Source organism: Chiloscyllium plagiosum, chromosome 4 (genome assembly GCF_004010195.1).
Source record: "Chiloscyllium plagiosum isolate BGI_BamShark_2017 chromosome 4, ASM401019v2, whole genome shotgun sequence".
NCBI lineage: Eukaryota > Metazoa > Chordata > Chondrichthyes > Orectolobiformes > Hemiscylliidae > Chiloscyllium > Chiloscyllium plagiosum.
The window spans coordinates 15,669,188-15,692,390 of NC_057713.1; the positions used below are offsets into that span (position 1 = coordinate 15,669,188).

A 23,203-nucleotide genomic window follows, 5' to 3' on the forward strand; every position below is an offset into this window, starting at 1 on the left:
CTCCTTCAGTGCCCTGGGATGTAGACCATCAGGCCCCGGGGACTTATCAACCTTCAGACCTAACAGTCTCCAACACCAATTCCTGGCAAATATAAATTCCCTTCAGTTCAGGTCCTTCAGCCACTGTTACCTCAGGGAGATTGCTTGTGTCTTCCCCAGTGAACACAGATCTGAAGTACCAATTCAATTCTTCTGCCATTTCTTTGTTCCCCGTAATATATTCCCCTGTTTCTGTCTTCAAGGGCCCAATTTTAGTCTTAACCATTTTTCTGCCTTTCACATACCTAAAAAAGCTTTTACTATCCTCCTTTATGTTTTTGGCCAGTTTACCGTCGTACGTCATTTTTTCTCTGCGTATTTTCTTCTTCGTAATCCTCTGTTGTTCTTTAAAAGCTTCCCAGTCCTCTGTTTTTCCACTTATCTTTGCTATGTTGTACTTTTTCTCTTTTAACTTTATATGTTTCTTAACTTCCCTCGTCAGTCACGGCCACCCATGCCTCCTCCTAGGATTGATCTTCCTTTTTGGAATGAACTAATCCTGCATCTTCTGCACTATACACAAATATCCACCATTGTTCCTCCACGGTCATCCCTGCTAAGGTATTGCACAATTGAACTTTGGCTAGCTCCTCCCTCATAGCTCCATAGTTCCCTTTATTCAACAGAAATATTGTCACTTCCGATTGTACCCTCTCCCTCTCAAATTGCAGATTGAAGCTTATTGTATTATGATCACTACTTCCCAATGGCTCCTTCACTTCGAGGTCCCTGATCAATTCTGGTTCGTTGCACAATACCAGATCCAGAATTGCCTTCTCCCTGGTAGGCTCCAGCACCAGCTGTTCTAAGAATCCATCTCAGAGCACTCCACGAAGTCTCTTAGGTCCAATACCATCCTGATTCTCCCAGTCTACCTGCATGTTGAAATCCCCCATAACAACTGTAGTAACATCTTTGCGACAGGCCAATTTCAGCTCCTGATTAAACTTACATCTGACATCCAGACTACTGTTTTGGTGCCTGTAGATAACTCCCTCGAGGGTCTTTTTACCCTTAGAATTTCTTAGCTCTATCCACACTGATTCTACATCCCCTGATTCTAGGTCCCCCCCCGCAAGGGACTGAATATCATCCCTTACCAACATGGCCACCCCACCCCCTCTGCCCGTCAGTCTGTCCTTACGATAGCACGTGTAGCCTTGAATATTCATTTCCCAGGCCCTGTCCACTTGAAGCCACGTCTCAGTTATCCCCACAATATCGTATCTGCCAATTTCCAAAAGAGCCTCAAGCTCATCCATCTTATTTCTAATGCTTCGTGCATTCATGTATAGTATTTTTAATTTGTTACTGCCCTCACCCTTCCCATCAACTCCTATTTCACTCAACCTTACAGCATGATCCCTTTTTGAGTTTTCTGCCTCATTGATACTGTTGTCTTTCTTGACTTCCCTTGTTCTAACTTTCCCTCCAATTTCCTTCTTAAACATCCAGTTTGTCCCCTGCCCTCCTCTACTTAGTTTAAACGTAGCTGTGTTGCAGTAGCAAACCTGCCTGCCAGAATGCTGGTCCCTAATCTATTAAGGTGCAACTTTTTTCCCACTTAACTCATCAGCATTTCTCTGCACAACTTGTCTGGACAAATCTGGCTAAATTGCTGATAATCGTTACATAGCATTATGGATCTTCAACTTTCACTGCCTCAGTATTATCTGGAGCATCAGCTTTGGTTTTAAATTCAGCTTTGTTAAAATCTGATCGTAGGATGTAGACTTCTCCAGTTAAGCTAGCATTGGTTGCTCAACCCCCTTGCCCTTGGGTAGGTGATCCTTGAACCACTGAAGTCCATGTGGTGTAGCAACACTAACAGCACTGTTGTAGAGGGAGCTTGAGAATTTTGACCCAGTGATAATGGTAAAACTGATATGTTTCCAAGTCAGGATAGTGAAACTGACAACTTTGTAATTCAAGATTAGAGTGGTGCTGGAAATGCACAGCAGGTCAGGCAGCAACCGAGGAGCAGGAAAATCGGCATTTCGGGCAGGAACCCTTCATCAGAACTTCCTGCTCCTCGGATGTTGCCTGACCTGCTGTGCATTTCCAGCACCACTCTAATCTTGACTCTAATCTCCAGCATTTGCAGTCCTCACTTCTGCCAACTTTGTACTTCAGAAATAATAAGTCACCCAAAATGAGAGACCAATTGTTGTCCAAATCATGTTGAAATACCCTTCTGATAGTCAGAGAAAAGACTCTCATCGTAGCCAATTTAACCTGTCAAAGTCAAAGAAGGCACCCAGTCTTTTTCCCAGGGTTAGGAAATCAAGGACGAGAGGGCATAATTTTAAGGTTAGAGGGGAAAGAATAAAAAGGAACCTGAGGGGCAAGTTGTTTACACAGAGGGTGATACGCATATGGAATGAGTTGCCAGCAGTAGTGGTTGAGGCGGGTATGTTAACAACATTTAAAAGGCATTTGGACAGGAAAGAATTAGAAGGCTATAGACCAAGTGCAGAGAAATGGGATTAGCGTGGATGGACATTTTGGTCAACATGGACCAGTTTGGGCCAAAGGGCCTGTCTCCATGCTGTAGGACTCTATGACTCTCTTACTAACAAACTACATCTAATTTCAAAATTTACACATTTCATGTCCTTCCACAGCTATCAACAGTATGGAAAAAATGAAAGAAATTCAACAAGAAATCATCTCCTGATTTCTAACTGAGTTTCATCTCTTCTTGGGCATCACGGGCGGCATGGTGGCACAGTGGTTAGCACTGCTGCTTCACAGCGCCAGAGACCCGGGTTCAATTCCCACCTCAGGCGACTGTGTGGAGTTTGCACATTCTCCCCGTGCCTGCATGGGTTTCCTCCGGGTGCTCCGGTTTCCTCCCACAGTCCAAAAATGTGCAGGTTAGATGAATTGGCCATGCTAAATTGCCCGTAGTGTTAGGTGAAGGGGTAAATGTAGGGGAATGGGTCGGTGTGGACTTGTTCGGCCGAAGGGCCTGTTTCCACACTGTAAGTAATCTAATCAACTAGCAAGTCACTGGGGAAATCCACAGCAACGGAATCTGTAAAATGGGTAGGAAACAATTTAAATTTAATGGAATGAGTCAGCAGTAGAGAAATGGATTGCAATGTGGAAACAGTAAACTGCTAATTTTGCTGTAATATATCATGGCAGGGAAGATCAAAATATTCACCACCTAACCTCCCGCTGCAAGGACCATTCCCAATGCCAAGGAAACGTAGTATGAGGAAAATATGTTCCGTCAAGAAAGTACTGAGGAACCGGATAATTTCAGAGAAGAATCAGAGCAGCAAGTATCAAAATTAATATTTGTATCAAAATAGAACAAGAACCCTTTGTTTAAAAAAAACCCATCAACTCCAGATCCAGTCAATAAAAGTGCAAGTTTTGTGCCACACAGACCAGCAGCTGATCTCAGCTGGAATGATACAATTATCCTCAAGGCAAATGACAAACGAAAGGAACCGGTAAAAACTCTATAAGACGATAAGGAAAAGGAACAAAAATAGGCCATTCAGCCCCTCAAGCCTGCTACTCCTTTCAATAGGGTCATGGCTGATCCAACATTCCTCACATCCATTTTCATGCCTTTACCCGTAATCTTGATCAAGAATATAGCCATCTCAGCCTTAACTATACACAAGGACTCTGCCCATGCAGCTTGCTGTAGCTAGAAATTCCAAAGACTCTCAGCCCTCTGAAAGAAGAAATTCCTCCTCATCTCAGTTTTAAATTGGGGTCCCTTTACTCTGAAGACCCTTTGGTCCTAGACTTTCCCATGAGGGAAAATATCCTTTCATTTTTTGCTCTGTCAAGAGCCATAAGAATCCTAGATTTCTCAATGAGAATCTCTCATTCTTCTATGAGTCCCAACCCTGTGCAACCATTGCTCGTAAGACAATCCCACCATACGGGGCTCCCTGCCAAAGGCTGGGGCAAGGTTCTGACAAAGTCTATCATCATTTCACAGGAAGGAAATTCTCTCTGTGTTTTCTCTGACTGCTCCGCTGAAGGTGCAATGGACAAGCAGCTTTATCATTGCAGAAATCGACTTCCATTGCATCTGAAGATGTCAAGGATCAATTGGATTGGAACTTTTACAAATGTGAATGCAGCAAATATGAAATAAAAACAGAAAATGCCAGAAATGCCCAGCAGATCAGGTGACATCCGTAAAGAGGGAAGCAGAGTTAATGTTTAACGTCTTGTTTAGGATTGACAACAGTTAAAGGATTAGCAGATTTTTTTTGTCAGGGTAGTGGTTTGTCAACTGGAGGGGATTAGGCATAACAAAGGAGAAGGTTGATTTACTTGTGATCAGGCAGGACGCAGGATAGTCTGAATGACAAGTGGGGTGATGATGCAAACCCAACGGAGATGGTAATGGGAAGGGAAATCAAATTGAAAGGTGGGTTCTCAGGAGGTGTGAATGAGTCAAAGGGGAAACATCGTCAGCCACCGCCATCCAAAACAAAGGGTAAACAGAGATTAGGATCTGAAAGTGTTGAGAATAATGCTTAGTCCAGAGGTTAGGGAGCCTAATTGATAAGACTGTTCCTCAAGTTTTATGTTGAGCTTCACTAAAATAAAGGATCAAGTTATCTGGGAGTTGTTCTCCACCTTAACCATAGAGCGGCACAGGGTTTGACTGTTTTCCAAACATTGTTCTCCACTGGGAGTTGTTCCTCTTACATGATCAAAACTCCTGGAATCACCATTCTCCAACGTTTTATTTTCTGTTTTCACCCTCAGTTCTGCAGCTGTCCTCCTGCTTCTGGAATACTTGTTGTAAATAAACAGGGCAGCCTCTGGCATTGAAACATATTCAAACATCTCCCTGGGCACCCTTGTTCTCCATTAACACCTTGATCTCATCTGATCGGTGAGGCTCACTACCTGCTCTCTCAGTTCCCTGAAACCTAACCACTAGCCTATTATTCCTGGCTGAGCCCAATTCCTAATTCATAGGGCCCTGGGCCCCTACCTCAATGTGCACAACAGCCCTCTCCTTGTTCCATTAAAATGTAGGAAAATACAGGCAGACACAGAGAAGATGTTTCCACATACAGGAAGCGGAAAATGACCAGTTCCAAATGTAAGATAGTCAGGAGAGATAGCATACAATGGCAATGTCACTGGGCTGGAAAACCCAGCCATCGGCCCAGTTTCATGGTCTGGGATATAGGTTCAAGTCCCATCGCTGTGTAGTTGAACAAACAGAGCTTGAGGTACGGCTTGATTGTTCCTTGCAGATGGAGTCACAGGTAGACAGGGTAGTGAAGAAAGTGTTTGGTACACTTGCCTTTCTTGGTCAGTGCATTGAGTAAAGGTTGGGATGTTAGGTTGCAACAGTGCAGGACATTGGTTAGGCCACATTTAGAGTATTGCATTCAATTCTTGGATCCCAGGTATAGCAAAGATGTTGTTAAACTTAAAAGGGTGCAGAAAAATTTCATAAGGTTGTTGCTGGGGTTGGAGGGTTTTAGCTATAAAGAGAGGCCAAATAGGGTGGTATTATTTTCCTTGGAGTGTTGGAAGCTGAGGGGTGACCTTATACAGGTTCATAAAATCATAAGGGATATGGATAGAGTGAATAGCCAAAGTCTTTTTCCCAGAGGGCATAGTTTTAAGGTGAGAGGAGAAAGATTTAAAAGGGACCCAAGAGGCAACTTTTTCATGCAGAGGATAATGTAAGTATAGATGAGCTGCCTGAGGAAGTGGAGGTGCCTGGTACAACATTTAAAAGGCATCAGGATACGTACATGGATAGGAAGGGTTTAAAGGGATATAGGTCAAATGCTGGCAAACGGGACTAGATTAATTTAGGATACCTGGTTGGCACGGACAAGTTGGATCGAAAGGTCTGTTTCTGTGCTGTACAACATGATGACTATGACATAGCACTTAAACTTAATGAATAATCTGGATAAGTAATGTGATCCTGGCAACTATCATCAGTTGACATAAGAAAAGTTGGCTAACGATGTTTTAGGAAGAAAACCTGCCAGTCTGCCTGATATGTGACTCTAGATTCACAAAAAATTGTGTTGACTTTGAAATGGCAGAGCAAATCTCTCACGTCAAGAGCAATGAGGATGGGGAAACAGATACTGGACCTAGCATGTGAAACTCACTGTCATTAACATAGATGCATTAAAGGGTAAGTTCACAAGTGAGAAAGGAGGAGGAGGATAGACTAAATGAGCTAATTTAAGCAGATTGGGAGCATAAGGAAATACTGGCATTTATATGTCACTTTTCACAATGCAGATGTCTCAAAACAATTTACTGCTGCTTTTTAATATGTGATTCTGTTACTCTGTGATGATTGTGGTAATGTAGAAACCATGACAAATAACTTGTAAACAGGAAACTCCCACAAACAGCAATATACTGAGATGATCTGTTTTTGTGATGCCAGTTGAGCAATAAATATTGCCAAGACAGCAGGAATAAGTGCTCTTCTCTTCAAGATCATATGCTTGGGATCTTAGACATCCACTCAAGGAGGGAAGTGGGCCTTTTTAAAAATCTCATCTGAAAGATTGAAGTTACATGACACCAGGTTATAGTTCAACAGGTTTATTTCAGCAGGTAGAGTCACCTGACGAAGGAGCAGTGCTCCGAAAGCTTGTGATTTCAAATAAAGCTGTTGGACCATAATCTAATGTCATGTGACTTCTGACTTTATCGACCTCCACATCTGAAAGATGGCACCTCTGACAGTACAGCATTCCCTCAGTATCACACTGGAATTTCAGCTTTGGATCTTGTACTCAAGCCCTGCCGGGGGATCTTGAAACTTAAACCTTATGGCTCAGAGGTGAGAGAGTTACCAACTATTCCACAGCTACCATTCAAGGCTTGCATGGAGTATAAACACCAGGTGAGTTGAATTATTATGGTAGCAAAGCTATTACTATTGGTGCAATTGGGGAGGAGCTGCCTAATCATTCATTGGAACACCTCCTCATCTGCACCAATAGTAATAGCTGTGCTACCTGCTTTCATCTTCCTTAATACATTCATGTCTCCATCCCGGAGGGAACCATCCACAATAGGGCAGAAAGAGTCAAGATGGATGGTAGCCTGACATTCAGTTCCTCACTGCCATCTGGAGAGGATCTTAACTCTGACTGCCCCAAGTGGCTGACTGATTGTGTCCAACTCCTGGACTGGCTTTTTGATTTCATTCTGCTCTTGACTTACTGTGCAAGGCATGGAAGAGTTGGGCCAAACGACCTGTTTCCATGCTGTAGGCCTCTATGACTCCACTACCCCCTGACCAGTAGCCAGTTGTCTTGAAGTAGATTCATAGAGATGTACAGCACAGAAACAGACCCTTCGGTCCAACTCGTCCATGCTGACCAGATATCCCAACCCAATCTCGTCCCACCTGCCAGCACCTTGCCCATATCCCTCCAAACCCTTCCTATTCATATATGCATCCAGATGCCTTTTAAATGTTGCAATTTTACTAGCCTCCACCAGTTCCTCTGGCAACTCATTCCATACATGTACCATCCTCTGAGTGAAAAAGTTGCCTCTTAGGTCTCTTTTACATCTTTCTCCTCTCACCCTAAACCTATGCCCTCAAGTTCTGGACTCCCTCACCCCAGGGAAAAGACTTTGTATATTTATCCCTTCCATGCCCCTCATGATTTTATAAACCTCTTTAATGTTACCCCTGCTGACCACCATGACACACTCAGCAGGGCAGTCCAGCAGGATGGTGAGGCTGGTAAGCTTAGCTGAGGGGCAAGGTGCAAAGGCGGCAAAATATGCTGTGAGCATCCTGCTGGACTCGAAAAGAGTGACTGCTAATACAGCAAGTGAAGAGATAGTCTGGTCCAGTCCATTGGCTGGTTGTGTGTCCCTGAGCATACAATGTCCTTCCTATTACAATGGTACTTGCTGGTTCAGCTAAGGAGCAACACTGAAGTTCAGAAGCAACAGTAGGTAGTTCAGAGATGTCCCATGAAGGTTCTTAAGAGGCTGGCACATGTCAGCTGCCAATGTCCCATGTACACAATACGCATGTGGTTGGTGCCCATTGACCATGCTCTGAGATATTTGTGCCTGGTGCCCAGCATGGGGGTCCTTCGGAGTAAGCATTAAGCTAATGATGCCACTCTAACTTCCATGTCAACAATTCTTGGTGTCTAGTTTGCCCGTAGTAAGTGGTAGGATAGGAAGTTGCACATTAATGAGGTGAGATGTACAGTTAATGAGGTCATTAACTAGCAATAATTCCCCCTTAATAGGCAACTCACTGCTGCCCCATGTCACAAATTTTGACTCGACGCTCAGAACTTAGTTAAAAGATGGCTAATGTCAAGACGGGCCTCGTTGGATTCCTCACACGATTCTGTCACAACGTTTTCAATAAAGAGTTAGATATTGTTCTGAGGATTAAAGAGCTCAAAGGACTTGGGAAGATAGCAGGCTAAGGGACTGAGCAGGATCATCAGTGATGAATATATTGAATGGCAGAGAAGCCTGGAAGGTTCAATTGGGCTACTCCTCCTTTTACATTTCAGTGTTTATAAGAGAGGTGCCCACCTGTTGTAACGGGGACATGTGAGATGTTGCATACTGTCGCTGAGATGTGTATGCCATGATGCACTTTGAGGCAGCTCAGCAGTAAATCGGTCGCAGGATTTCTCCTGATTCGTTCATGGAGTTGAGGGTTGTAATTTTCTCCCTCCTAAAGGTTGCAAAAAGAGCAAAATAATTGGCCCTGTAGAAACACCCACCCCCTTCTCACCATCTCTGCAGTTAAGTGTGGGTCCAACACAGAGCAATTAAGGCCCTTAAGTGGTCAATTACCAGCAACTAAAATGCCTCGACTTGCCACTGACCTGATACCTCTCCTTCCCGGCAGGCAAAAATAGTGGCTGGAAGCAGAGTGCCCTGCTACTGAGTGGTGGAGAGGGTTCCTCCATTTACCCCAGTCTGAAGCCAATCAGGGGCAAGATGGGGGGAAGGGGAATGCGTGGCCACTGAAAACTTTGCTGAAAACTTCCCGTTCCTCTGACTGTAGTAATCCCAGCCCCTTCTTCCCATAGCCCCACCCCATGAGACCTGAAAGAAGGAGGAGTCTTTGCTGTCGATCTCCTGAAGGCCATGCCATTTTTTATTTCATTCACAGGATGAGGGCATTGCTGGCTAGGCCAGCATTTATTGACCATCCCTAATTTGCCCAGAGGGCAGTTAAGAGTCGCTGTGGGTCTGGAGTCACATGTAGGCCAGACCAGGTAATGATGGCTTCCTTCCTTAGAGGGCATTAGTGAACCAGATGGGTTTTCCTGACAATGAACAATGGATTCATGGTCCACATTAGACACCTAATTCCAGATTATTTGATTGAATTCATATTCAACATGATAGGTTTTGAACATTATTTTGGTCTTTGGATTAGAATAGATTACTTACAGTGTGGAAACAGGCCCTTCAGCCCAACAAGCCCACACCGACACTCTGAAGAGCAACCCACCCAGACCCATTCCCCTACACCACAGGCAATTTATCATGGCCAATTCACCTAATCTGCACATTTTTTGGACTGTGGGAGGAAACCGGATGACCCGGAGGAAAGCCACGCAGACACGGGGAGAATGTGCAAACTCCACACAGACAGTTGCCTGAGGCAGGAATTGAACCCAAGTCTCTGGCGCTGTGAGACAGCAGTGCTAACCACTGTGCCACCGTGCCGCCCATAAATGTAAGATGTAATCTAATCTAATCTAATTATTTTGGTCTTTCGATTAATACTCCAGCAATAATACCACTAGGTCATCACCTCCAACAATGATGGCTAGGATCCAGAGACTGCTGGGCCCTGCGATCTGGAATCTTTTGGTGTGGCTTAATTCAAACGCTGAGGATGGTGATAGTCTGAGGAGCCAACTGGCCAGCTCTTTACAAGCTGCTTGGAGCTTGATTCAGCAACTGGGGGTGGGGGTGGGGGGGATGGTAGTGGGGGGAGGTTGGGGGGAAGGGGGTACCAAGCCCCTCAAAAACTGAGATTTAAACATTTCACTCGGCCATTTTCAGCAGTCCCTTCAACAAATATTGATCTAGAATGGGTGATGTGTTGGCAATTTTATCACCTATTATTATCTCATGATTGTAATTAGTATGCTCCCTTTATTCTGTGTAGTACATGTGGCATCCTGCCTGGAATAGATACTATTCTGATGATCTATCCAGGGCAGCAATGGTTTGAGAATCAGCAGGTCAGGGATGGAGAGGTAGCCAGAAGCCCTTCCAAGGCTGCTACTGCAATTCTTTACAACCGGAAAAAGGGATTCAAACTGGCCCCAGAGCACCACAAAGGACAGAAGTTTTTCACTCTTAGCCAATCTCGATTAACCACTGATTTTTGCACTGAAATACGGGATCTTCAGATGTACACAATGTACGGCTGTCATCATCTTTAGGATGTGATTGTAGAACTTGGTATACATTACAACAGTGAATACACTTAAAAGGAAATAAATTGGCTGTAAGGTTTGGGACACCCTGAAGTTACAGAAGGTAATATATAAATGCAATTTCTTATCCTTTTATTCAAAAATGGTGGGAGCTTTATTTTGGGTGTTTAGACAATTTCCAGTGATGGCTGAATGAATACCAAAAGAAGGATTTAAAAACTATTTTCAACAGCTTTTCAAGGGAAATGTCAATCATGAAATCTGACATCTCTTTTAAAGAAATTATGAATTTAGGTCTGAAATTGGTAAAAGAAAAACACTTGAAATGGTCCATCAGATTACGCATACAAAAGAACAAGGAAGTGCAAGGACATGGGAATAGAAGTATTTGTTTGGTAGTACAAAACTTGAGCATTTATGAACAAAGACATACATTTTCAAAGTCTTTCATCTTGCACTCTTCAGGACTATTTCGCAAGAATGGAAGAAAGTGAGGACTACAGATGCTGGAGATCCACGTCGAAAAGTGTGGTGCTGGAAAAGCACAATAGGTTAGGCAGCATCCGAGGAGCAAGAGAATGGACGTTTTGCATTCGGGTGAAACACTTAAACTTTGAGGAGAATATTGATAAGTTAGCGAGTTTTGAGAAGATTTGTCGCTCAGGTTGAGGTTCTGGATGTAGGTTTGCTCGCTGAGCTGGAAGGTTCATGTTCAGACGTTTCATCACTATATTTGGTAACATCTTTAGTGAGCCTCCAGATGAAACATTGCTGATGAATCCTGCATTCTATTTATACGTTTGGGCTTCTTTGGGTTGGTGATGTCACTTCCTATGGTGATGTCATTTCCTGTTCTTTTTCTCAGGGGGGGTAATCGGGTCCAAGTCAATGTGTTTGTTGATAGAGTTCTGGTTGAAATGCCATGCTTCTAAGAATTCTTGTGTGTGTCTCTGTTTGGCTTGTCCTAGGATGCATATGTTGTCCCAGTCGAGGTGGTGTCGTTCCTCATCTGTATGTAAGGATACTAGTGAGAGACAATTATGTCATTTTGTGACTATTTGATGTTCATGTATCCTGGTGGCTAGTTTTCTGCCTGTTTGTCCAATGTAGTGTTTGTTACAGTCCTTGCATGGTATTTTGTAAATGACATTAGTTTTGCTTGTTGTCTGTATAGGGTCATAGAGTCATAGAGATGTACAGCATGGAAACAGACCCTTCGGTCCAACCCGTCCATGCCGACCAGATATCCCAACCCAATCCAGTCCCACCTGCCAGCACCCGGCCCATATCCCTCCAAACCCTTCCTATTCAGATACCCATCCAAATGCCTTTTAAATGTTGCAATTGTACCAGCCTCCACCACATCTTCTGGCAGCTCATTCCATACACATACCACCCTCTGTGTGAAAACGTTGCCCCTTAGGTCTCTTTTATATCTTTCCCCCTCACCCTAAACCTATGCCCTCTGGTTCTGGACTCCCCGATCCCAGGGAAAAGACTTTGTCTATTTATCCTATCCATGCCCCTCATAATTTTGTAAACCTCTATAAGGTCACCCCTCAGCCTCCGACCCTCCAGGGAAAACAGCCCCAGCCTGTTCAGCCTCTCGCTATAGCTCAAATCCTCCAACCCTGGCAACATCCTTGTAAATCATTTCTGAACCCTTTCAAGTTTTACAACATCTTTCCGATAGGAAGGAGACCAGAATTGCATGCAATATTCCAACAGTGGCCTAACCAAAGTTTGCTGTTTTAGTGTGTTGGTGGGTTTGTGGGCTACGATGATGCCAAGGGGTCTGAGTAGTCTGGCAGTCATTTCCTCGATGCCTTTGATGTAGGGGAGAGTGGCTTGGGATTCTGGATGTGTTTTGTCTGCTTGTTTGGGTTTGTTCCTGAGAGATCTGCGGACTGTGTTCATTGGGTACCCGTTCTTTTTGAATACAATGTATAGGTGATTTTCCTCTGCTCTGCAGTATGTGGTGGCTCATTGGAATAATGTTCTAATGCAGCTTCATTTGTGGATGTTGAGGTGATTGCTTCTGTAGTTCAATATTTGGTCCGTATTGTTGTTTTCCTGTAGATATATTGAAATATTGGACTACAGAAGCAATCATTAATATCCTTACATACAGATAAGGAAGGACACTACTTCAACTGGGACAACACATCCATCCTAGGACAAGCCAAACAGAGACATGCACAAGAATTATTAGAAGGATGGCATTCCAAGCGGAACTCTATTAACAAATACCACCCCCTGAGAAAAAGAACAGGAAATGACATCACCACAGGAAATGACATCACCAATCCAAAGAAACCCAGACATATAAATAGAAAGCAGGAATCATCAGCAGTGCTTTGTCCGGAGGCTCACTGAAGATGTTCCCTAGTAGGGTGATGAAATGTCTGAACATGAACCTTCCAGCTCAGCGAGCAAACCGATATCCAGTATTGATAAGTTAACAAGTGGAATCAGACTATTAGAGGCTCTAGAGAATGCACCCATTAATAATGATTGATAGTTATATGCCAGGCTTAGTTTAAATTTTCACCCTTTGAGTGGTCAGGACATTGCCCTTCATTCCTGCTCCTCGGAAGCTGCCTGACATGCTGTGCTTTTCCAGCGTTACATTGTTCGACTGTGAGAGATTTACTACCTGTTTACAGGCACTGTTAACTGAGTTGTCAGAACACTTTTACTTGTGAGTTTGGAGTGTGGGTGTGTTTTGGAAAGGTACTTTTTAAGGTGTTGTCATCTCTTGAAGCAACATATGGCACATATAGATTCAATTAAAAAAGTGAAAGAGATCTGTGCACTTCAGACCAAGTAGAGGATGGGCCGGCATCAGTTGATAACACTATTATCATTCTGTTCAGTCTCATTGCACAAATTCTCATTCAGTTATGGGACTGTTTCTCACTTTAACATTATCAATATTTTTAGAATTGAAAACTGGCACAATCTTGGATTTAGACAATAGACAATAGGTGCAGGAGTAGGCCATTCTGCCCTTCGAGCCTGCACCACCATTCATGGCTGATCATCCTTAATCAGTATCCTGTTCCTGCCTTATCTCCATAACCTTTGATTCCACTCTCCTTGAGAGCTCTATCCAACTCTTTCTTAAATGAATCCAGAGACTGGGCCTCCACTGCCCTCTGGGGCAGAGCATTCCACACAGCCACCACTCTCTGGGTGAAGAAGTTTCTCCTCATCTCTGTCCTAAATGGTCTACCTCGTATTTTTAAGCTGTGTCCTTTAGTTCGGTACTCACCCATCAGCGGAAACATGTTTCCTGCCTCCAGAGTGTCCAATCCTTTCATAATCTTATATGTCTCAATCAGATCCCCTCTCAGTCTTCTAAACTCAAGGGTATACAAGCCCAGTTGCTCCAGTCTTTCACTGTAAGGTAATCTCACCATTCCAGGAATTGACCTCGTGAACCTACGCTGCACTCCCTCAATAGCCAGAATGTCTTTCCTCAGATTTGGAGACCAGAACTGCACACTCCAGGTGTGGTCTCACCAGGGCCCTGTACAGCTGCAGAAGAACCTCTTTGCTTCTATACTCAATCCCTCTTGTTATGAAGGCCAGCATACTATTAGCCTTAAATAATTAATATACTTTTGAAGAAATTCAGTGGAATGGGATCAGAAAAAAAGGAACCAGTTGAAGAGGTAGCACTGACAGGAGCAAACAAAGTACTATAAGGGTTATAATTGGTAATAATTCCAATGATTTGGAAGGTTATGATTTAAGAATTCCCCACCAACCAGGGAACATAGTGTTAAAAACCTTTCAAAACTTCTGGCCCACAAAACAGGAACAAGACGAACCAGTGCATAAGAAACAAACACAAATGAACTCGATTACCAAGGGTTCTATATAACTTGGCACTCCTATGCTAGAAATCTTTCTGGTCTCTGGCTCCATCAAAACAATCATAATTAGGAACATATGCACATCTAATATTGCATGAACAGTCCAAATAATGCCAATCTCTTGGAGGGAGCAGGAGATCAGAATGCTGCTGCTCTATGAAGGGGAGCCAAAGACCGCGGTGAAAAATAAATATTTATGTTCTTCCCTGAGGAAATGGAAAAGCTGTTTTGAAATTTGATTAATGTTGCACCATGTATTGTCATGTTAATCTGAATACACTTCCCTAAAGAGTGATGGAAACATAACAATTTATAACTTTAAGAAGTTATATCCAATTCCATTCTGAAAGAAAAAGGATGTAAGGTTGGCAGTAAAAAGTAGGAGAATGGCAATAATTGGATAGCACTTTCAAAGAGCCAACAGGAATTTGATGGTTTGAATGGCCTCTTTCGGTGCTATAGCATCTCACAAAAGCGTCAAAATATCAATCACTACATTCACAGAAACTATCTGATTCCCTCAAAAAAACATTTTAAATGATTAAGACAGAAGTTTCATTCACCTGATGGACACAAGTTAAGAGTTTGATTTCCAATCAATGATGGGCTAGTTGTTCTTGGTCACTTTTCAATTTGGGGAAGGAGTTTCTTCTCACTAAACAGTGACCCCTGGATAGTGGTTGAGGACATTGGTTGTAATGACCCAGGAAATAGTTCCCCAACAGTCACTGCCTTATCACCTTCCACTCATGTGCAGTACAGCATTCAACATTTTAAGGAAAATAGTCAACATTGTTTCTTGGGGGTTTCACATCTCAGACACAAACGCATTGCAGACACAGTGATAAAGTCCATTATAAAGTTACAGATAAATAACCTTTGTCATGACAGCCAAGTTTTCAGGAGTAATATTTCACACACGACTCAGTTGGAAAAAAAAGGCAACTAAGGAAATTTACACAATTTTGAAAGTGACTCGGGCAAAATGCCTAAACCTGAGGTTTGTTCGCACTGAGTATATGGTTTAAACCCTCAGCACCAATGAACAACAGAGGCATGTGGGATCCAAAATCTTGATGGGGTGTCTGGTATGTAGGTGAAGTAGGTTTGCATGTTACTTTTTGCTTCTGTGCATTGGTTAGCTGCAAATGTGAAAAAGAGAGCTGGTGTGTGTGAGTCTATCCATCAGCAAGTCCTCAGCTTGGCCTCCTCGTGACGACACGTGGAACTGGGTCTCTCCCAGCCCCAGGCCAAATCTCCACCTAAATGTGGAAATGATTTGGCCTCAGATATGTGACCACAGACATGGTGTTGCACTTAGGGGCCTATCTTCAGCGATGGCCAAATCATTCCATTGCCTGGGAGAAGAGTTAAAGGCTAAGGGAAAAACCAAGCCTGACAAAAAAAATGGGGAGTGGAGGCAAAATGCAGATTGACGTCTAAATATCTCAGTTTCCTGACAACTTCATTTCCATACCTTTGGACTCACCTTCTTTTGGGTGACCCTCACTTCGGGGTAGCACCAGGTTTCCAGAATACTTGACAATACTTATGTGTTAACACAACGCAGGGGACCACAGTTGCAAGTTAATACAGAATTGACACCACGGCATCAGCCCATCATTATGTGAAGGCTGACCTCTTACTCAGATGCTATGGTGCCTCAGTCTAGACTAAACAGCTAGGGGAAACAGACTGTCAGTATCACATTGACCAGATCATTCCCAGGTTTAATCATTGGTCTGTGCTGGGTTGTTTGATCTCAGCCAGGGTACTGTTTTAAGCATTACATTTGACGTGGCTTTTTGTTTGGAGATTAAAACAATTTGAGACTCCCATCAATGACCCAAATTGCTTGTGTATATGAGCGAGGATAGATCCAAAAATGTCTGTAATATTCTCAAAGGTTAAAATAACTGAACAACACAATGGTAAAGTCACCATATTTTTACAGGACCAATAGGCTGCTGAGTTACCAGAGAGAGAGAGACAACTGGTGGTGGTTTAACCTGAGGCAAGGAGCCAAGTTGAGAAGGAGAGTCCTTTGTGGTTAACCTCAGCTGGTGCAGGAATTGAACCCATGCTATTAATATTATTGTATAGAGGCAGACAATCTGTCCTGCCAAATGAGCTAAATAACTCCACGGTAAGACTTGTGTAAATAGAAGGCCGAGTCAGGTGTCAAGTTTCTGAAACCTAAAGACTCAGTGCCCTCAGAAGAGGAGGGAGAAAAATGACAAGGAAAACAAAACTAATTTTACAAAAAATTTCATGTTCACGGGGCGGTTCTCACGATAGCTGCTAGCCTTTAAAACTAATCCTTGAGCACTCACTGTCCTTCTGTGCTGTTTGGCAGTCTGCCGGCATTGTAAAGTGGAATTTCATGACGTGCATTGCTTCTTTACAGAAATCCTTTTGTACACATTTTCACTTGTACTGAGACAACACACAAATATGCTTTTGTTTCCTTATGCAGAGTTGGAGATACAGAGTTGATTGCTCGTCGTTTGTTTTCCCAGTGTAAAATCTGCAGAGGAATGCAGCCCTTACACTACAAACAGCTGGAGAGAAGGTTAGTCACGGCACCACATCATCAGATACCATCTGGGCAATGGGGGGGGATGTAACAAAACCATACATTTGTGTTCAGATTTTTTTTGTCAGTCAGTGCCAACTTTCCTCCTATTAAATTTGAGTTGTGATGAAAAAGCAGAATTTTTTCAAAGTCTACAAAAATCTTTAACATATAATTCCAGATGCCTGCTCTTGGTGGTTATTTTGTTCATGTGTTTAACAATTTACATCATTGCACACCAACTACTGAAATTTAAGTTAATATCTGTTCCTTTTCAAGCAGCTAAATCTATCCATATTTAAAAAATGACAATAGATTAGAGTCATTGAGACATACAGAACGGAAACAGACCTTTTGGTCCATTTAGCCCATGCCGCACATAATCCAAAACTAAACTAGTCCCACTTACCTGCTTTTGGCCACATCCCTCCAAACATTTCTTATTCATGTACTTATCCAAATGTCTTTTAACTGTGCCTGCATCTATCACTCTCTCTGGAAGTTCACTCCACATACGAACCACTCTCTGTGTTAAAAAGTTGCCTCTCATGTCTTTTTTAACATCTTTCTCCTGTCACCTTAAAAATGGCACCTAGTCTTGAAATTCCCAACCCTAGGGAAAAGACCCTGCCATTCACTTTATCTATACCTCGTGATTTTATTAACCTCTATAAGGGTCACCCTTCAACCTCCTACACTCCAGTGCAAAAAGACCCAGCCTATCCTCATTAACCAAACCCTCCATTCCTGGCAACATTCTGGTAAATCATTTTGGAACCCTCTCCAGTTTAAAAATGTCATTTCTACAACAGGACGAGTGGAACTGGACACAATACTCCAGAAGAGGTGTCACCAATGTCCTGTACAAACTCAACATGCTGTCCCAACTCAAAAGTCTGAGCAATGAAAGCAAGCGTGCTAAACGCCTTCTTAGCCATTCTGTCTACATGTGATGCAAACTTCAAAGAAACATGAACCCAAGTTATTGCCTATCCTGATTAACAGTCAACAATAGTTGAGCACTAACACAGCACTTCATGTAACAAACAAAGAAGCTTAGGCAGCATCTGTGGAGAGAACATAAGAAGAAGTCATACCAGACTTGGAACAGTAACTCTATTTGTCTCTTCATAAGATGCTGCCAAAGCTACTGATTTTCTCCAGCAATTTGTTTTTGTTTCAGGTTTCCAGTATCCATAGTATTTTGCTTTTATAGCACTTTGTGCAATGGGACATGCTATCGTAAGTTATTTGTTCAAATTACACCAAAACAAGCTGTGAAATTGAATTGAATAAATCTGGTAAATCATTGGGTGGTGCCAGAAACACTAATTATAGCCATGGAGATTGTCATTTTGTCATCATTTTGCAAATGCATGGAGTACAGTAAATACGGTTGGGGAGTTATATACAGATTACAGTGCGAAATTATAAATTTGCGGCTGTGACAGAGACCTGGCTCAATGAAGGGCAAGACTGGATGTTAAATATTCCTGGGTATAAGTTGTTCAGGAAAGTTAGAAACAGAGGAAAAGGAGAAAGGATAGTGGTGTTTTATAGGCAGGGCAGTGCAGGTGTTCGAGGAGGAGGATATCTCAAGGAGTAAAAGGACAGAGTCAATTTGGCTAGACCTATTGAATAAAATGATTGCAATTAAATTGTCCAGTGCAGACTATAGATCAACAATTAGGATGTAGAGGAACAAATCTACAAGGAAATTACAGAGAAATGCCAACATTACAGAGTAGTTACAATGGGAGATTTCAATTACCCAAATATAAACTGGGATACTAGTCATAGGCTAAGAGGCAGAAAGGGTCAAGGTTCATAGATTGTGTTCAGGAATTTTTTTTACAGCAGTGTGTGCCCAGTCCAACGAGCATTGTTGGACCTGGCCTTCAGAAAGAAGATGGACCAAGTGCATCAAGTATCAATGTGGGAACATTCAGGAGACAGTGATCATTGTATTGTAAAAATCAGGGTGATAGTGGAAAATGGCATGCAATAATTCAGAGAAGGAAAAATCAATTCACAGAGAGCTGACTTTGTAATGGGGTTAGAACAGAGCTGGACTGGACTGATTGGAATAAAAGTTTGGTGGAAAGTGAGCAGATAGTTTGGGTACAGTCGCAGTCTCCAATGCAAAAGGAAAGACAAACAAATCCAGACTTCTCCGAACGACAAAAGAGGTAGAACCTAAAATTATATAGAAACAGCATGACAAGTGGCATTGCACAGAAGAGGCCCTTTGGCCCACTGATAGGGTATGAGTTAGAGTCTGCACCATCTTGGTTACACATATCCCACTTGCTAGCACTTGGCCAATAGTTATGACATTTAAAATGCTCGTCCATGTATTTTTAAAGGTTGTGAGACTTCCAGCTTCTTCTACCCACCCATGCAGTGCATTCTGCATTCCCACCATACTCTGGGTGAAAAGTGGGAGTGGCTGTAGAGATTGTGGAAGCATTGGTCAAACTGTTTCGGACCCTCTGGAATCTCGGGGGGGGGGGGGGTTCTAGTGCATTGAAAAACCACCAATGTTACACCACTGTTTAAGAGAGAAAGTAGGAAAACTGCAGGTTAGTTAGCCTATCATCTGCAGATGTAAAAGTGCGAGAGTCTAATAATAAGGAACAAATAGCATGTCATTTAGAAAAGCTTAACGCAATCAAGCAGAGATATAACAGAAAACAACAGAAATCAATATAGCTATCAATATCAATATAGTTATGTGAAAGGGAAATTTGACAAATTTGATAGAGTTGTTTTGGGATAGACCAAGCTGTGTTGATAAAGGGGAACCAGTAGATGCACTACATTTGGATTTCCAAAAGGCATTCAGTTATGTGCCACATAAATGATCATTGATTGAGGAGCAAGGTAGGAGCTTACAGTATTGGGGGGTTAATGAACTAGAATGGATTGAGGTTTGGTTAACACATGGTAGATAGAAATTTGGGAATAATGGGTTGTTTTCATATTGGAAATGCCTAACTAGTAGAGTACCATAAGGATCGGTCATTGGCTCTCAGTGCTTTACTATTTATATTAATGATTTAGAGGAATAGGCAGAATGTAACGTATCCAAATTTGCTGATGATATAAAAAGATGTGAGTGCATGTTGTGATGAGGACATAAGGGGGATACAGGCAAGTTGAATAGGTGTTAAAAACATGACAGATGGAGCTTAATGTTTCCAGTCTTTGTTACTAACACCAAATTCCCTCACTGCAGTCTAGTCATCTGCCAAGTTAACAAATGCTATGACAGCCAGTTTTATACTTCAGTCATCTTTCAGGAGGATCCATTTCTGTTTGTCGATTGCCACATGCGGTCTGCTGTATGTGGGCATCATGGCCTCTTTCACTTGGGGGATCCCATGCTATTTTTATTAATTCACAGGATGAGGGTGTCACTGGTTACGCCAGCATTTACTACCCATTCTGAAATGCCCAGAGGGGTATATAAACATAAAGAATTATTTCTGAGCTGAATACTGAAGCTGACTCACAATGTGAGTATGTCCCAAAACATTAATTTATTAGCTAAAGAAATGGTGGGGGTTGTGTTGATGTAAATACCAAACATAGGATTAAACTTGCTATTGGCAGACAGTGCAGAGTGGTGACTATTCAACTGCAAGAAATATCACAAATGAACACAGTCCTTGCCCTCACCCAAAGTTTAACAATGCATTTTCCAGTACAACTCTGGATCATTCATGCTGAGTAGGAACAGTATTTGTGTGAGATTCAAATGTTTAATCCATGGAGTGCAAATTACAACCATGCAGTGAATGAACATCTTGTGAAAGGCAGACGTGAGGCTTGGTTCTCTGAACAGTCCTTGTAAATATTTTGCTCATCAGCCTGTTCAGAGATGCTATCATGCACCAGTGGAGCAGGTGGGATTCGGATCCAGGCCTCTTAACCCAGAGGTAGAGACACTACCACTGCACCCCATGAACAAAACAGTGTCAATAATTAGTTTGACAGTGTCATGTTTAATGTTAAAACAACAAGAGCCAAGGTGACTATCAAGATAACTTGATGATTCAGAATACTATGTAAAGAGCTAAAACAAACAGGGTGAATATTATTTGGAACAAACTAAAGTCATCACTCTCCCCTTCTGGTAGGGGTCACTGAGGGACTTAAGAATAAACTTACAGATCATAGTTTACAACTAGTTATTTTCCAGTTAGATGCTTTAATAGATCTACTATGACTGTGACATCATTTGAATGCCCTTTAAAATCTGCATCAAAATATTGCAAGAGTAGATTATGCTTAACTATACGATCACAGTGACAATGGAGGTCATCCCCCCCCCCCAAAAAAGAAAGAAATGAAATTATTTAGAAAATATACTAATTACCTTAGAAATTACTACATCAGCAATGGCAAAATCACAAATCAATCATCAAACTTTAAGGAACTTATTTTTAAAACCAAAATAATTGCAAGCAGAGAAGGACGGCAACAGTCGTAGCAAATGGAGTCTGCAATAGGAAGGATGAATCCAAACCTTAGCACAGCTTCCAGAAGGACAGGCCTGGATCACTGCAGTGTTTCTTTACTCTGAACAAACAAAAGACCGTGATCAGAACAAAAATACTCAAGTTTGGGAGGGTGGTAGAAAGCAGGAGGAACTGGTTAGACCAGTATTCCTGAGAACTGAAAAACAGAGCCAGACAGAGCAGAAATGGTTACACCAGGTTGCTGCGAGAATTCCAACTTGGCCTGTCCTACAGTTCAACCTGGGAGGGCATAGAAGGCATCCAGTCTTGACAGTTATGAAACAATAGTAGAATCATAGAGGTGATTGAAGGAGCGTCGCTCCAAAAGCTAGTGTGCTTCCAATTAAACCTGTTGGACTATAACCTGGTGTTGTGTGATTTTTAACTTTGTACACCCCGGTCCAACACCGGCATCTCCAAATCAATCCTGGCAATATCCTTGTAAATCTTTTCTGAATCCTTTCAAGTTTACTATAGCAGGGAGACCAGAACTGAATACAGTATTCTAATAGTGGCCTAAGCAATGTCCTATACAGCCGCAACATGAGCTCCCAACTCCTAAACTCCATGCAGGTAAAGGCAAACTTACCGAATGCCTTCTTCACTATCCTACCTGTCTGCTACTCCACTTTCAAGGAAATATGAACCTGCACTCCAAGGTCTCTTTGTTCATTAACACTCGCCAGGACCTTACCATTAAGTGTATAAGTACTGCCCTGGTTTGCCTTTCCAAAATACAGCACCTCCCATTTATCTATATTGAACTCCATCTGCCACTCCTCTGCCCATTTGATCAAGATCCCGTTGTACTCTGAGATAACCTTTTTCGCTATCCATTACACTTCCAATTTTGGTGTCACCTGCAAACCACACCTTCTGTTATCATCCAAATCATTTATATAAATTATAAGTAGTAGTGGACTCAGTACCAACCATTGCTGCACACTGCTAGTCACAGGCCTCCAGTCTGAAAAGCAATCCTTCACCACCATCTGTCTACCCTTGAGCCAGTTCAAAATACAGAGCAACCTCAATTATCCGAACAAGATCTCAAGGTCCCAATGGTTGGGTAAACTGTTTTCTGAACATTCGATTATCCGAACAAAATACTCCCCACCTGTGTTATTTGGATAATCGAAGTTGTTCAGTAGTTAGTTCTCCCTGAATCCCATGTGATCTAACCTTGCTAACCAGTCTACCATGAGGTAGTTTAGTATACTATGTTTTCTTTATCAACTTGCCGGTGCAATCCTCAAAACCAAAACTATAAAACAGCCTTCAATTTTGCAGCAAGGAGTGTACCCCCTCTTTCTCTGACCGAAAACAAAAAATGCTGGATCAGCGTGTCAGGAAGCATCTGTGGAGTGAGGGCAAGAGTCTCCATGACTTTTCATCAGAGCCCACTTTCTCTCTTGGGCCTCGTCACTTCCTTTTCACTTAGTCTGAGGCCGCAAGTACAATGTCTGCTAAGCAAGAGGAGGGAAATAAATTGTCAATTGAGGGTGTCAAGGAACAAGGAGAAAAGGAACACAGGAAATACAAGTGGGAGTATTGATTGTGTATATATTAGAATGATGTTTAGAGATATGGGGAAAAGGCAGGAGATAGCTTGAGATAATACAGCCAGTGCAGGCGTGATGGGCCAAATGGCCTCCTGATGCACTATTCATTCTGTGAACCTGTTGAGCCTGCTCTGCCATTTCTTATGATCCTGGCTGATCTTGAGTTTCAAGTCCACTTTACTGACCACTC

At 42.4% G+C, this 23,203-nt stretch overlaps 1 protein-coding gene across 1 annotated transcript in view; it reads right to left on the bottom strand.

Moving 5' to 3' along the window:
- ralbp1 (ralA binding protein 1) overlaps positions 1-21,521 on the bottom strand; it is a 68,975-nt gene extending 47,454 nt beyond the window's left edge. Inside the window, exon 1 of the mRNA XM_043687766.1 lies at positions 21,460-21,521. The gene's annotated coding sequence lies outside the window, so the exon portion shown is untranslated. The remainder of the gene's footprint in view (positions 1-21,459) is intronic.
- Positions 21,522-23,203: the final 1,682 nt, after the last annotated feature.